The sequence below is a fragment of the Psittacula echo genome (genome assembly GCF_963264785.1).
Source record: "Psittacula echo genome assembly, chromosome: 6".
Classification (NCBI taxonomy): Eukaryota; Metazoa; Chordata; class Aves; order Psittaciformes; family Psittacidae; genus Psittacula; species Psittacula echo.
Window position 1 is genome coordinate 39,576,587 of NC_137743.1, and position 15,819 is coordinate 39,592,405.

At 44.6% G+C, this 15,819-nt stretch overlaps 1 protein-coding gene across 1 annotated transcript in view; it reads left to right on the forward strand.

Annotated features, from left to right (window-relative positions):
• Positions 1 to 15,819, forward strand: part of KIF5C (kinesin family member 5C) — a gene marked incomplete at both ends in the record, with an annotated part of 79,043 nt that overhangs the window by 11,340 nt on the left and 51,884 nt on the right. The gene's annotated exons all lie outside the window — the stretch shown is intronic.

The window sequence follows — 15,819 nt, forward strand, 5'->3', positions numbered from 1 at the left end:
GCTGGAGAGAGGTACCTTCTGTCCTTAGCATTTGGGAAACATTGCTGCGTATCTCTCCCACTTTTCTAAAAAGCCATTAGTAACTGTATTAATGTATTTCTTCTGCACGCATTGGCTGAAATGTGTGAATGCAGTTGTAGCAGGCATGCAGGGACAAACCCTGGAGCTCTGCTGCTGCTCTGGCTTTTGAGCAGCAGCAGCAGGAGCTCCTGCTGAGAGCCATGTAGGGGTAGCAATAGCAGTGCTGTCCTGCTGGTACAGCTCTGATCCTATGCTGTTTGTTTTGGGGTTTTTTTTGCGATAATGTAAGTGGAGCATTGCTAATAAAGATGCCTTGTTGCCCTGGAAGCATGTGGTAGATAGTGTTCAGCCTCTAGGTAAACTGCTGCAAAGGGAAAGAGGGCAGCTTCTCTTCGTTGCCAGCACACTCTTGGTGTGTCTGGGAGAAGTTACCCCTCCTCTTGAGGGGATATGGGGGAGAAGGACCAGTTGGTGAGGAGACTGTGTTGATGTACCAGTTATCCCCAGTGCTGAGCTGGTTTGTGTAACAAAAGCTGCTTACTTTTTAATTTTGGTTGTTGTTATAATTATTGAAACCTGCTATTTGGGAGTGGCATGGGCTTCAGAGACTTAGGGATCTAAGAGTTGTAAATTCAATAAATATCAAATATGGGGAAGACAAGAGACCCCTGTGGCTTCAGAACCATGGGGTCAGGATTTTGGATTTGTTTCTTGTTTTTGGTTTTTTGGAAATAGTGGCAATTGATGAGGGTGGCTGGAGGTTGAAGTCCGTCAGCTGAATGGCTTGTGACTTAACAGGAAGAGCAACTGCTTATGCTGATGGAAATAAAAGGTCTTAATATTTGTTTGCTCCCTCCTTATCCTCTTTATTTTCTGCTAGTTGACAGTCCTGTATCTTGTGGGTCTTGGTTGTTTCTTCTAGAGAGAAATAGGAATATGAGTCATGATTTACAGACAAGACAGGTACTGTGTTTTTATTATTGTCATTTTATAAGTCGTGGTCCTTTCTTTGTCTTCCTTGTTACAGTGGGTCAGGAAACAGCACAAGGGCTTTGACACACATGTAGAAGCATTTAGCAAGATCACTTTTTGTGCCTTCTGAACCTGTGAGGAGTGTGGCAGGCTAGACTGTACCCTGCTGTGAAGACTTGGGAAATGCAGGGGGAATATATCAGGATTTCTGTATCTGATAATAGAATTACTGTCAGATAATTCCAGTCAGTGTTTTGGGTTTCTGGGTAATTTAGCAGAAAGTGGGGCTGGTCTGCTGATCTCATTGCTGTGCTGGAAAGAGATGTGCTGTGTATGTAAGCTTGTTGTGGTTTAAGCCCTGTCGGCAAGTCAGCCACGCAGTTTCTACTCCCCCCTCCCCCGGAGGGATGGGGAGGAGAATCAAAAGAATGTAACTCCCACAGATAGAGATAAGAACAGTCCAGTAACTAAGGTATAACACAAACCACTGCTGCTACCACCAATAGTAATAATGATAAGAGAAATAACAAGGGGAGAGAATACGATACCACCCGCCAAAACGAGCCTGACCGAGCAGAGAGTGCCCTTCTGGGTAACTCCCAGTTACATCCCGGACATGACGTGCTGTGGTATGGAATACCTCTTTGGCTAGTTTGGGTCAGGTGTCCTGTCCCTGCTTCCTCCCAGCTTCCCCTCCTCCCTGGAAGAGCATGAGACTCACAAAGTCCTTGGTCAGACCACGAGATGGTCAAATTCGAGATCCTCAGGACAGTGAGAAGAGTGTGCAGCAAGCTCACTGCCCTGGACTTCAAGAGAGCAGACTTTGGCCTCTTCAGGAACCTGCTTAGTAAGGTTCCATGGGATACAGCCCTAGAGGTCAGGGGGGCCCAAGACTCCTGGTTGTTATTCAAGGATCACCTGCTCCAAGCTCAGGAGTGTTGCATCCCAACTAGAAGGAAGTGCAGCGAGAGGGCCAGGAGACCTCCTTGGATGGATGAGGAGCTGCTCAGGAAAATTCAAAGGAAAAAAGAGGCTTATAAAAGGTGGAAGCACGGACAGGTGGCCTGGGAAGAATACGGGGATGCTGTCCAGGAAGCTAGGGACCAGATGAGGAAGGCTAAGGCCCAGTTAGAATTGAACTTAGCTAGGGATGTTAAGGATAACAGGAAGGGATTCTATAGGTACGTAGTGAGTAAAAGACAGACTAGGGACAACGTAGGCCCCCTTCGGAAGATATCGGGAGAACTGGCTACCCTGGATTTGGAGAAGGCTGAGGTTCTTAATGACTTCTTTGCCTCGATCTTCCCTGGCAAAGTCTCTGACCGCACCACCCAAGTCTTGGAAGGTGAACGCAGGGACTGTGAGAATGAAGACCCTAGGCCCACTGTAGGAGAGGATCTGGTTCGAGACCATCTCAAAAACCTAAACGTACACAAGTCCATGGGACCTGACGAAATCCATCCGCGGGTCCTGAAGGAGCTGGCGAATGAAGTTGCTAAGCCACTGGCCATCATATCTGAAAAATCATGGCAGTCAGGTGAAGTTCCCGATGACTGGAAGAAGGGGAAAATGGATGACCCGGGGAATTACAGACCAGTCAGTCTCACCTCTGTGCCTGGCAAAATCTTGGAGCAGATTCTCCTGGAAGGCATGCTAAGGCACATGAAAAACAAGGAGGTGGTTGGTGACAGCCAGCATGGCTTCACTAAGGGGAAATCCTGCCTGACCAATTTGGTGGCCTTCTATGATGGGGCTACGAAACTGATGGACAGGGGCAGAGCAGCTGACGTCATCTACCTGGACTTGTGCAAAGCCTTTGACACTGTCCCACATGACATCCTTGTCTCTAAATTGGAGAGACATCAATTTGATGGGTGGACCACTCGGTGGATGAAGAACTGGCTGGATGGCCGCACACAAAGAGTTGTGGTCAATGGCTCGATGTCCAGCTGGAGACCGGTAACGAGTGGTGTCCCTCAGGGATCGGTGTTGGGACCGGTCTTGTTCAACATCTTTGTCGGTGACATGGACAGTGGGATTGAGTGCGCCCTCAGCAAGTTTGCCGATGACACCAAGCTGTGTGGTTCGGTTGATACGCCGGAGGGAAGGGATGCCATCCAGAGGGACCTCGACACGCTTGTGAGATTGGCTGATGCCAACCTTATGAAGTTTAACCATGCCAAGTGCAAGGTCCTACACCTGGATCGGAGCAATCCCAGGCAAGGCTACAGGTTGGGCAGAGAAGAGATTCAGAGCAGCCATGCAGAGAAGGACTTGGGGGTGTTGGTTGATGAGAAAATGAACATGAGCCGGCTTCAGTGTGCGCTCGCAGCCCAGAAAGCCAACCGTATCCTGGGCTGCATCAAAAGGAGCGTGACCAGCCGGTTGAAGGAGGTGATCTTGACCCTCTGCTCTGCTCTCATGAGACCTCACTTGGAGTATTGTGTGTAGTTCTGGTGTCCTCATCATATAAAGGACATGGAACTGTTGGAACAGGTCCAGAGGAGGGCCACGAGGATGATCAGGGGACTGGAGCACCTCCCGTATGAAGATAGGCTGAGAAAGTTGGGGCTGTTCAGCCTGGAGAAGAGAAGGCTGCGTGGAGACCTCATAGCAGCCTTCCAGTATCTGAAGGGGGCCTACAAGGATGCTGCAGAGGAACTGTTCATCAAGGGACTGTAGTGACAGGACAAGGGGTAACGGGTTCAAACTTAAACAGGGGTAGTTTAGATTGGATATAAGGAAGAAATTCTTTACTGAGAGGGTGGTGAGGCACTGGAATGGGTTGCCCAGGGAGGTTGTGAATGCTCCATCCTTGGCAGTGTTCAAGGCCAGGTTGGATGAGGCCTTGGGTGGCATGGTTTAGTGTGGGGTGTCCCTGCCCATGGCAGGGGGGTTGGAACTAGATGATCTTAAGGTCCTTTCCAACCCTAACTATTCTATGATTCTATGAAACATCGGTGTTATCAGCTCTGTTCCCAGGCCAAAAGTCAAAAACACAGCACTGCACCAGCTACTAAGAAGGAGAAATAATGACTGCTACTGCTGAAGCCAGGACAAAGCTGTAATGCATTTCTAGCTGTTAGGGCAGGCACAGGAAGGAGTTATGAGCCAGAAAATCTTTTGCACTTACAGAAACAAAAATTACCAAAGAGGGTCCAAGCAGTGCATTACAAAAAGAAATTCTGCAGCCCTGTGTTCTTAGAAGGTTCGCAGGAGGGTAGTTGGATGTGTATGCCTGTGTGTGTTTTAACCAGCTCAGTAATACCACCTTTATACGTATTATTTGTGTAACTGGTTGAGCTGTATTCTGTGTAGTAACACAGAACCACTTTGCCAGCTCTGGGAAAAGCACAGCTTGTCACCACAAATTTCTCAGTATGGGTTAAGTTGGCATAGGCATTCTTCCTACCAAATGCAAAGCCATTTGGAACCCGTTCCGCTTCAATTTTGAATGCATTTTAAACATTTCTGAATTTCTTGATAATTGATTTAACTTAAACCTTCATTGATAAATTATCAGAAGTGCAAAAATGGAACTAATTCTTGTCTGAAAGGTGATGCAATGTTGTATTTACTTTTTTTCCTCTCTAGTTGTCTATTTATCTAATGTGAATTTTATGAACTAGAGGTACAGATAGGAAAGCCTGTACTGGAAGAGGATTGTTGAGTATTACCAAATCAAGCACTGCAGTATCGTGACCCTACTCCCACAAATGTGTGGGTTTTACAAATAGCATTAGGGTCTCTGTTTAACAGCTTCCAAGTTAAGCTTTCCTAGCTCCCACTACATCAGAGACAGAATCCTTAGCTTTTTAATATTATTAAAACCTATTATTTTTTTGATAGTTACCTGGTTCCAAATGCTTTAGCTTAAAGAAAAAATGGATGATTGATGCAAAATTGTGAGGTTTGGACATATCAAGTAAAACTGAAAGTTCTGCTTTTTCCCCCTGCAGATAATGAGATGAAATATGTAAGGAAATCAGTGCAACAAGCTGAGAAGCAGAAGCCTGTTTTTTAAATATTTTTTTTAAATTCCCTTTGTCAGAAATGGTCAATAGTGTATCACTGCTATGTTCTATGATACATATATATGCTACTTCAGCAGAGGCAGTACTATATGAGTAAGGTTATGGATGAGACTGAGCAGGTTCCTCTTTATACTGAGGCTACGGATGGCAGGAACTAGAAACTAGATGGCAGGAACTTGCAAACTAGAGCTGAGTCTCCAAGTGTCCAGGTTTAGGCTTGCCCGGTGCTGTGTGGCTTTGGTCCTCGCAGATGGGAGTTGCCTCCTCTCTCCTCCACCCCTACCTCTCTGGAACCGGGTGAAATAGCAGGGAGAGAAGAACCTGTGCGAACTGAGATAAGAATCAAAAGAAAAGATAAAGGAACTCAATGGAAGTGTTACAAGAGTGAAAGGAGGTCAGTGATGTAGTGAGACTCAAACGCTCTGTGAAATTTTATAGTTCCTGTGCATTCTTCCCTGAAAAATCTACTCTTGCTCTGTGTTCTTATTAAATAGGCCTTTAGTTGTGCATTTCATGTCTGAAGCACTGACCTCACAGTAATGGGGCTGCCCCAGGTGCTGCAGAATCTGCAGTATCAGAACAAAGAGAAATGGCGGATGCGCAGAAGCTCATCAAAATGGCCGCACTTGTGCATGGGGCCTCTATTCTGTGGATGCTGTTCTCCATCCATGTTTGAAAAGGTTTGTTGCCAGGAGCAACTTATCTGCATTACTCAATGACAGGGTAATTGCTCTGCCTGCCTCGACATCTGAGCTCCCGTGCTCAAATTGTAGCTGTTACTATAGTCATTGAGATGCGCAGATGAATATTTCCAATATACCACACGAGTCTAGGCTATGAGCTGTCAAGCTACAAAATAGAATATAATGCTGGGACAGCTGTGCATCAAATATCTGTGTAGATAAAACCAGATACAGCACTGCAATGTTTGCTGCCCTTTCAGTTCTTGAGTATCACTTTCCAATGGAAAAGGTAGAGGGAAGTGCAGAAGTAGTGGTCCTGTCATTCTTCCTTAATTCTCTCAGAGGTTTTTAGTGCATACAGTTTTAATTACATTGCATGAAAGGAGGCTGGTGCAGTGGTAACGTTTCTGCTATATTGTAGGCTTTTCAAATCCTGCTACACCTGCAGGTCAGTAAACATTCAAGCTCCCAGCACTACTGGCACTTATATCTCGGTTTGTAAATGAGGAAGCAGGTCTAAGTTGTTCTTGCTAGTCTCTGAGTGAATCAGGAAGACACTCAACCAGCAAGGTATCAATGAGTGAGTGTTATTTCCTGATCTCTGGAAGTACAGTTACTCCATTAGATTATGGATGCTGGTATCATCCTGTCACCTGTCTTGGACATTACTAGTCTGGGCTTTTGAACTCTTGGGATCTTTCAGTTCTTGAGAGAGAAGAAAATAATATACACATACCAGTGTTGCTTTTGGTCCTACAGTTAGCTATAATGGGATAAGATCAGTTCAGCCCTGTTTGGTGGAGCATGTCTTTGGTGGAGAACCATGTTCCTGTGCCACTCTGCAGCAGGCATTTTGGCTCTGCTCACGTCAGTATGAAGAGACTCAGTTTGGGCAGCAGAGATTTACACAGAATTGCTGCATATACTGGCTGTTGGGGTCTGGGCTCGCTGCTGTGGTGATTGCCAGGACAGTTTTGAGATCCTCCAGGAGCTCCTCCTTTAGGATTAAGTCGGACGATGAATTAGTGGCTGTGGATGAATTATCCCTGGGAGGCTGAATATAGCCCAGCTGCGAATGTGACAGTCTATGCTTGTGAAATACTTTCTCTCCAGAACAAATACCATACAATGCAGACGGTGGGGTGCAAGCATCTCACTTGAGTTTTTTTTGCTAATATATATCCTGGCTGATGAGATACTCCATGACCAGTGGTGTGGTTTGTTCTCTGATCCCCTTCAACCACTGGTTTTGCAGAGCATGCTGAAAAGAAAGCTGCTCTACGGACCAGTAATGCCCTCTCATTTCATTTTGACCTCTCCTGACCTGAGGTGGATTTGAATCTACAACTGACAGTGCTCAGTATCCCATTACTAATCTCCTGAGCCACCCAGTTGCTCCATAAATCTGTAAGTGATATGTTTAACAAAGCGAAGATTTACAGAACACTGCCACAGCAGAATTAAGATGTCTTGAGCTGGGGGCTGGTTTATGTTGCACTTCTCTTCTGTAGATGGAACTGAAGGTTGGCGTCTTACTTGGGACTGAAACTTACTTCATCTTAGAACATCTTACTTCACCAGAACTGCTTTGTGTTTTGAAGTATCCACACAGCTTTTTTTTCTTTTTGTTAGCTCACTAGAAATACTGCCGATAAGCAGAGATGCTGCCTCATGCATAACTTATTCCCACAGCCACCCACCCATGAGGAGGCATTGTCTGACTCCTCTTCTGTTATTGCTTGAGGATAGGTTTTACTCCATTATTTTCCTGGCTATGAAATTTTTATTAAAAGATCATAGTGTTCTTCATGAAAAAAAGCAGTAGTTTAAAACCAAGTTTGAAGCACTGCATTTTTACAAAATAGACAAGTAATACATTGTTCTCTTTTTGTTCTTAACTGCTGCTAAAATCGCAAGACCTCTAGTTAGAGGAGTCTCAGGCTTCTGTAATTATGGAATCTTTCTTTGAAATATTTCAAATATTCAAAGAATATTTTCCCATGCTTTCTAAACTGTTAGCCTGAATGGTTTTATATACAAAAGAAATGATGAAATCCTCTCATCCTGTTGATACAAGGGAGTAGGGTAGGTCAGCTGAAATGCTGGAACCTGGTAAAACCGGAGAAATTTTGTATAATTTTGAGTGTGGCTTACCTTCAGAGCTCTTTTTCTTCTAGAGAGGTGGAAGCTATTGAAAGCAGGTTATACAAGGACCCTGTGCATTGGTTGTGGCTTAGAGTATTATGTAGTAAATATTCTCACAAGATATCTGTTTACTGAAGAACCTCTGATGTCCAGAGGATCCTTATCTGAAAGGCAAGTGACAGCATTTTAAAGTTTAATTTAATTAAGCTTGTCTGTGCTTTGCTGAAGTAAAATGAGTAGATTATGAAGGTAGCTTTGAATAGGCCTGAAAAGTTCTATCAAATTAGAGTATATTAAATTAAACCAGTAGTTATTTGCTACACGTAATACAGTGGAACAAGCTACCTGAAAGCAAGAGGGGCGGTGCTGGGAATGATGTTTTCCTGTTTCCCCTTGGACTGTTAGGGTAGCCTGTGTTTAATTCTTCTCTCTGGTGGTTTTATACCTTTGATAAATTGGAGAGGTCTGCAGAACTTACAATCACATATCTACTAAAAACTTAGTTTTGTGAGAAAAGATGGAAGAAGCAATTTTGCAAAAGGAAAACAAGTGTGAAAAAAAAATGTTAATTTCTTAATGTGGAGTGAAAGACCCAGGAAAGGATCTTAGGCTAGTGCTGTGCAGAGCACCAGATGACATTAGTTTGTTCCATGATCATTAACATAGCTTAATCTTTTCAGAGATTAAATTTAACTGCAGGAGGATAACGCTGCTCTCCAAATTCCCAGGTTTGTGCTGTTGCATAAGCAGTTAAGTAATCGAGACCCAAATCTACAAGCCACCACATGGTGTGCGGGGCGCTGGTGGGCTGGAAGGATGCGTGGAAGGAGTACCAAAGGATGCGCAGACTAAGCGCTGCCAGTTACGCAGCATTCACATGCAGTGCTTGGTACTGCCAAGTGTTCAGTCACTGACCAGGCATTGCCCCTGCTGAGGCTGCCTGCACCCATCTCCCTGCAGAGCAAAGAAGATGGTGAGGAGCTGGAGGAGGCTGTGTCCTGGGGCCTTTCTACCTCCCTGTCCCGTTACTGAGCCATGCGACACAGGGGAGTCCTGGAAGAGGAAAAGTGAGTTTGTTTCCCTCAAGTAAGAAGAGGTCCTGTTTTCCATGGTGCTTGTGGGTGCTCCCAGCTGGGCTGCAGCCTCTAGCAGTGATTTGAGCACCTGAGCCTCAGGTGCAACAGGATGCTGCATCTCCAGCTTTTTGCCCCAGCCTTCTTCCTGAATTCGAGGAGTCTGTCAGCCTGCAGTTTATTGTCTGATGGCTGAGCTGGCGGTTGGGAGACAGTCTGCACTGCTTTTTATTTTTGTGACTAGTGTTCTATGGATAACGTCCCATCTGACAGGCTGAGAAGTGCCAGTGAGGGATTGGAGCTTTTGTGGGGTCCGTGAGACATTGGGTCCATTTCATCCTCGAGGCAGTGATTAGCTTGCACAAATGCAAGTAAATAACAATGGACAGGTGTGACTCTGAGTATTGCTTTGTCAAAAGTATAAAAATATGTCGTTAATGAGTATTATTTAATAGTTGGCTTTGTATTCGGAGATCTTTATACTTAAAATTCATATAAAGTTCCTTAAAGAGTATATTTGCCAAGTCATGCATCTAGGTGGAAAAGCTTTAAAATAATTTCTGAGGTTTGGTTTCCTAAATTACAGATCTGCGCCAAAATAGAACAGTGCTTTCTGAACAGGATTTGTTGCAAGGAATTAAAGGTTCCTTCTGCAGGGAGCGAAAGCTAAAAGTGGATCACTGGCCATGAGCCAAATTCCATCAGCTCCACAGAAATATTCATAAGGTAGATCAATAATTAAGCCTGCTATGCAAAAGTAGCGTTGTGTTCAACTCAAATTGCTCTGCAATGCCTGTTCATACATGACTGCATTTTTTAATTCATTCTCCAACTGAGTTTTAGGGGTATGACCAAGATTTAAGAATTTCATTTGGACAACTTGTTTTCACTGTTTATTCTGAATAAATTTCCTGATTTTTTTTATCCTGAGTATGCTGAATTCTCATCCATTGGGTGACATGCTGCTGCCCCGATGTTTTTAAAGGACAAGCTAGCGTAGAAAATACATAGGATGGCAGTAGCATTTACTTAGACAGTGTGACTGAATAAAGGGCAAATGTCATAATTAAATTTAACTGTTTTGCTAGCATGCATTTATTTTCTCCCTCTGTCTTGAATCATGTTTTCAATTCTCACTAGATATAGATGGCTTCTGGAGAATGGGATAGATCTTGTTTATTTCTTATGCTTGACCAGCAAAATAATAACAGCCTTGTTGCAGAATCTCTATAACTTGGGGGTAAGTCGTTCTAACAAGGTCTGTCTAATTCCAGGGGGAATTTTCAAGGCCAGCTATTTATACCACTTGCAAATGGAGCAAGTTTGATGCAGCATTCAGTAAATTTGGCCTCTAAATTTTCAAAGGGAGCAAAGACTTCAATTTTGGCTCCTATAAGCTAGAGGGAAGAAATGTGTTTTATGCCACCTTCTAAGGGAGAAACTCAGTGCTGCGTGAGGGACGTGCCTTGACTGAAAAATTGAATTGCTGCTGGTAACAGTTTGCTTTCTGCTCTTTGAAAAAATCTGTCCTCCAGGCCTGCAATTATATATCTTTTACTTATAAAACCTTTCCTACAAGAGCACTTATGGTAGTGAAAACTAGCTGGGAAATAATTTCACATTAATTAAGCTCCTATGTATCACACAATTCTATTGCCTGTATACTCATCCGTTGAATGTACTAGCAGTGACATCTTGTATGATATGTTAAACCCACTTGTGAATCATTCATTCCAACTGCATCAGTAAAACTCTTTGACTTGAATAGAGACCTAGAATAATAATGACAGAGTTTCAGCAGAGTCATGATTTGCCGAGCAATTCATTTCATAAACTGAGCCATGTGATTTGGCACTGTGATTTTGGTCACGAAGACCAAAAGTCTTCCTGAGCTGATGATTGCATGACTGATGCACCCCTTTTACAGGAGCAAAGGGGATGCCTTTATTTGACCAGGTTGTGGAGAAAAAAAACATTCCTGCCTTCTGAGGTGACAGAGGACTAAGATGAATGAGGGGGAACCTGTGTACACGATCTGTCTGCCCGTTTCAGCTGAGTGCCCTAACTGTTGGCTGCTAGGAAGAGCTGAATCCATCAGCCTGTCAGAGGCTGAGCCCCTTTCTAGATCTCATCACATATAGATCAGCTGGCAGCACGTACCCATGGACCTTGTGGGGAATGACTGGACAAGCAGCCTGCTTACATGGCTGGTGCTTTTGACCCTTCATCCCATGTTTGTTGCCTGCCAAATCACCTGCATTCCTCCCTTTCCTTGCCTTTATCCTCCTCTAATCATCCCCTAAGTCTTGTGCAATCCTGAAATGTTCTTCCTGTGTGAATCCTATTATGTGTACGGTACACCTAAGCACTCTGACAGGGATCCTGAGAGTCATCTTGACAGCTTTCACACCTGCACCACAGGGCAGATGCTCTCCAGGGAAAGCCTTGGCAGGAGCCCTGTCAGGATGCCTCTTCCTAGAGTCTGCCATATGGGTCCCCTGCCTGCCTCTGTGCTTCTGTGCTCCTTGGGACATGTGGAGGTGAGCCTTGGAAGGACTGATGGATGTTTTTCTGCCTTTTAAAAACTAAGGTGTGACCTCTTCTTGAGTCTCTTTCGAAACGATGTTCCCCTCAAGAATGTACTTTGCATAGTATTTTCCAGGCAAGTATGAATGAGCTTTGCTTCCACTGTCAGCAGAGCTTGTGTGTTTGATGTCAGAACCACACTAGGCATATTCACAACCACCAGTCATCACATAACTTGCACACAGCTGTTGTCTGCTGAAGCAGAACAAACTTGCATCTGCCCTGTGAGAAATCTGGATGGTATCTCTGATTCTAGGGCTATAATTCCTTTTCAGATATATTTCAAGGCTATATTTCAAGACTGTAATTACTTATCAGACTCATGTCTCCTTACAGACCCCCTAAAACAAAGAAACTCATAATTTTGTATGCTGTCTTCTTCCTTTCTACTTTAGCAGTTGCATATCTACATGCTAGCTGTTGGAAATTCTGTTTTAAGCTATCTTACCTTGCTCATGGGTTTTATAAGGCACTTTGGGAATGGACCTTGGACTGTGGATTCTGCCTCAGAGCTCAGCTGCCTGAAAGTCAGGTGTCATCTTGCTTAGCATCATAACATGCAGATGCACTGTTGGAGTCGACCTTGAATGTCTGCCTGAAGATCACAGGGAATTAATCATGAAATTGCATTAAGGCTCCTAATTCTTAGCATGCAGCTCTAAGCACTGAGCACTTCTCATTTCCTGTCTATGGGGAATTTAGGAGACTTAAGGTTTATTTCTTTGTATTTTTAAACAGGAAATGTATTTGGTTATCTTTAATTGAGACTACATTAGCTTCTAGTGATAGTACTGCTCTTTGGAATTGCTTCTAAAATGACAGTTTTGGTAGCACATGCATGGTTAAGATTTTTTTTGTGCTTCTCAGATCCTCAGTGGTTTTGTTTTGTTGGTTTTTTTAAATGCCAAGCCTGTAAACTCAGTAAGAAACTAAACATTAATCTGGTGAAATAATAATTGGCAATACATCTGAATAGCGTTCTTTGTGCTATCAAAGGGCCAGAACAGAATCTATCTTGCTGTCAATACAGCTTCAACAGCAATTGTGTGGGTGGATTGGAGCACTTATCCTAGCCGTTATGCAGCAGTGGCACAAGTTAATGGAACAGATTGTCAGGGGGACCGTAAGAAGTAATCACATAGGAAGGAAGATGTGATTTATGTATGAGAGAGAATGCACTTCACATAATGAGAAAGTTCGAAAAATAATATGTGGAGGAGGTATACAGATAAACAGCATCAACTCAGGAAAAAAACAATTTTTAGCTGCTTATTGCTTTCTTGAGTAAGGTCTAATAAGGCTGAAATCTTTCTGATTTTGGTATTTAATTCAAGCTGAGTTACATCTAAAAAAAAACCCCAACCAGTTGTTATTTCTGAAGATGACAATAGGGGAAAAAGTACTGCTTGGGATAATAATAAAAATAAGGTGATGTTCGTGCTTGTTCACCCTCTCTCTGTTTTGAAGCAAACCCTTTGGATCTGCCAGCATGTTGCCTTTGGAGGATGGGTATGGCTTTTGTTACCTTTGAGGAAAGTCTGTCAAAAATTTAAGAGCTTATAACAATGACACTGTCCAAAACAAGAGATATCCAACCCTGTATTTTCCTTCAGAGAAAAATCTTCTGCCTTAACAGAATCTCAGCAACTGAATTGCCACAGCTTTCCTTCAGGCTGGACACCTTAGAATAGTAGAATCATAGAATGGTTAGGATTGGAAAGGACCTTAAGATCATCCAGTCCCACCCTTCCTGCCATGGGCAGGTACACCTCATGCTAGACTATGTCGTTGAAGGCTCTGCCCATTCTGGCCTTGAACACTGCCAGGGATGGAGCATTTACAACTTCTTTGGACAACCTGTTCCAGCACCTCATCACCCTCACAGGGAAGGACTTCTTCCTTATATCTAATCTGAACTTCCCCTGTTTAAGTTTAAAACCATTGCCCTGGTCCTATCAAAAAAGTCCCTTGATGAAGAGTTCCTCTGCAGCATCCTTGTAGGCCCCCTTCAGGTATTGGAAGGCTGCTATGAGGTCTCCACGCAGCCTTCTCTTCTCCAGGCTGAACAGCCCCAACTTTCTCAGCCTATCTTCATACGGGAGGTGCTCCAGTCCCCTGATCATCCTCGTGGCCCTCCTCTGGACTTGTTCCAACAGTTCCATGTCCTTCTTATGTTGAGGACACCAGAACTGCACACAATACTCCAAGTGAGGTCTCACGAGAGGAGAGCAGAGCAGAGGGTCAAGATCACCTCCTTCAACCTGCTGGTCACGCTCCTTTTGATGCAGCCCAGGATACGGTTGGCTTTCTGGGCTGCGAGCGCACACTGAAGCTGGCTCATGGTCATTTTCTCATCAACCAACACCCCCAAGTCCTTCTCTGCATGGCTGCTCTGAATCTCTTCTCTGCCCAACCTGTAGCCTTGCCTGGGATTGCTCCGATCCAGGTGTAGGACCTTGCACTTGGCATGGTTAAACTTCATAAGGTTGGCATCAGCCAATCTCACAAGCGTGTCGAGGTCCCTCTGGATGGCATCCCTTCCCTCCGGCGTATCAACCGAACCACACAGCTTGGTGTCATCGGCAAACTTGCTGAGGGCGCACTCAATCCCACTGTCCATGTCACCGACAAAGATGTTGAACAAGACCGGTCCCAACACCGATCCCTGAGGGACAGCACTCGTTACCGGTCTCCAGCCGGACATCGAGCCATTGACCACAACTCTTTGCGTGCGGCCATCCAGCCAGTTCTTTATCCACCGAGTGGTCCACCCATCAAATTGATGTCTCTCCAATTTAGAGACAAGGATGTCATGTGGGACAGTGTCAAAGGCTTTGCACAAGTCCAGGTAGATGACGTCAGCTGCTCTGCCCCTGTCCATCAGTTTCGTAGCCCCATCATAGAAGGCCACCAAATTGGTCAGGCAGGATTTCCCCTTAGTGAAGCCATGCTGGCTGTCACCAACCACCTCCTTGTTTTTCATGTGCCTTAGCGTGCCTTCCAGGAGAATCTGCTCCAAGAGTTTGCCAGGCACAGAGGTGAGACTGACTGGTCTGTAATTCCCCGGGTCATCCATTTTCCCCTTCTTGAAAATGGAGGTTATATTTCCCTTCTTCCAGTCGTCGGGAACTTCACCTGACTGCCATGATTTTTCAGATATGATGGCCAGTGGCTTAGCAACTTCATTCGCCAGCTCCTTCAGGACCCACAGATGGATTTCATCAGGTCCCATGGACTTGTGCAGATTCAGGTTCTTACGATGTCAAACCTGATCCTCTCCTACAGTGAGCCTAAGGTCTTCATTCTCACAGTCCCTGCATTTGCCTTCCAAGACTTGAGCAGCGTAGCTAGAGCACTTGCCTGTGAAGACTGAGGCAAAAAGTAATTGAGAACCTCAAAGACTCTTCTTCCTGTCTAAGGTGTTTTTGGTCTTCTCTAGCCCCTGTAAGCTGAGGGTGAGCTCTTGTGGGACACATGCAGAGTGGGTCTGTGGGCTGCCCAGCTGGGACATCGAAGGGGCGAGGGATAACTCAGTGGGAGAGGCGGTGAAGGTTACAGCCTGCCACCAGGAGCCTGGAGATGGTGGTGAGAACTCCAAGGAGAGCTGGTGGGGCAGAAGAGTCAGAAAGCTGAACAAGGTGAATAGGATGACATGGGTGATGTCTAACATTTCTCCAACATCAGAGACCCATGCAGGTGAACAGAGAAAGAGGGAAGAGGAGGAGGAGTCTAAGGAGCAGGGAATGCAGCTGGTGGGGAGAAGAGGGTTAAGCAGGATTGAGAGGATTTAGGGCAGAGGAGAAACAGTGGTAGAGCAAAAGAAGTATGCATTAGCAACCTGAGGGTAGAAGAGGGTCTGTGCCCACTCATACTCTCCTTTGAAGGAAAGATCATGAGCCTCAAGTTGTCTTTGTCTGAGATCAATGCAGAGATGAAGCACAAAAAATCTCTCCCCAAACCCGTAAGTGCTTCTTGGGTAATGGAGTGCTCTCATTTCATGCAGTTGATGTCAGATGCTTTGTGATCCTTCATATTTATTTATTTTCTTTGGATATCAGTGATGAGTGTTCCAGTCTTTTAGCTTCCCAGAACAAAAATCTAGAGGAGATTAGACGTACATAGCAAATGTGTGAATTGCTGTTTAACGTTGGTAGCTTTTCAGTCTGTCAGATAAATAACAGTTGCAGCCAGTGCTTATTTCAGCTGTGTGAAGCACAATTACGGTGGGATTTTTTTTTTGCGGCTTTCTGACACGATAGTTGTTGAGAGCTCAGTAGAGCTGGATTGATTGCACCAAAGCAATGT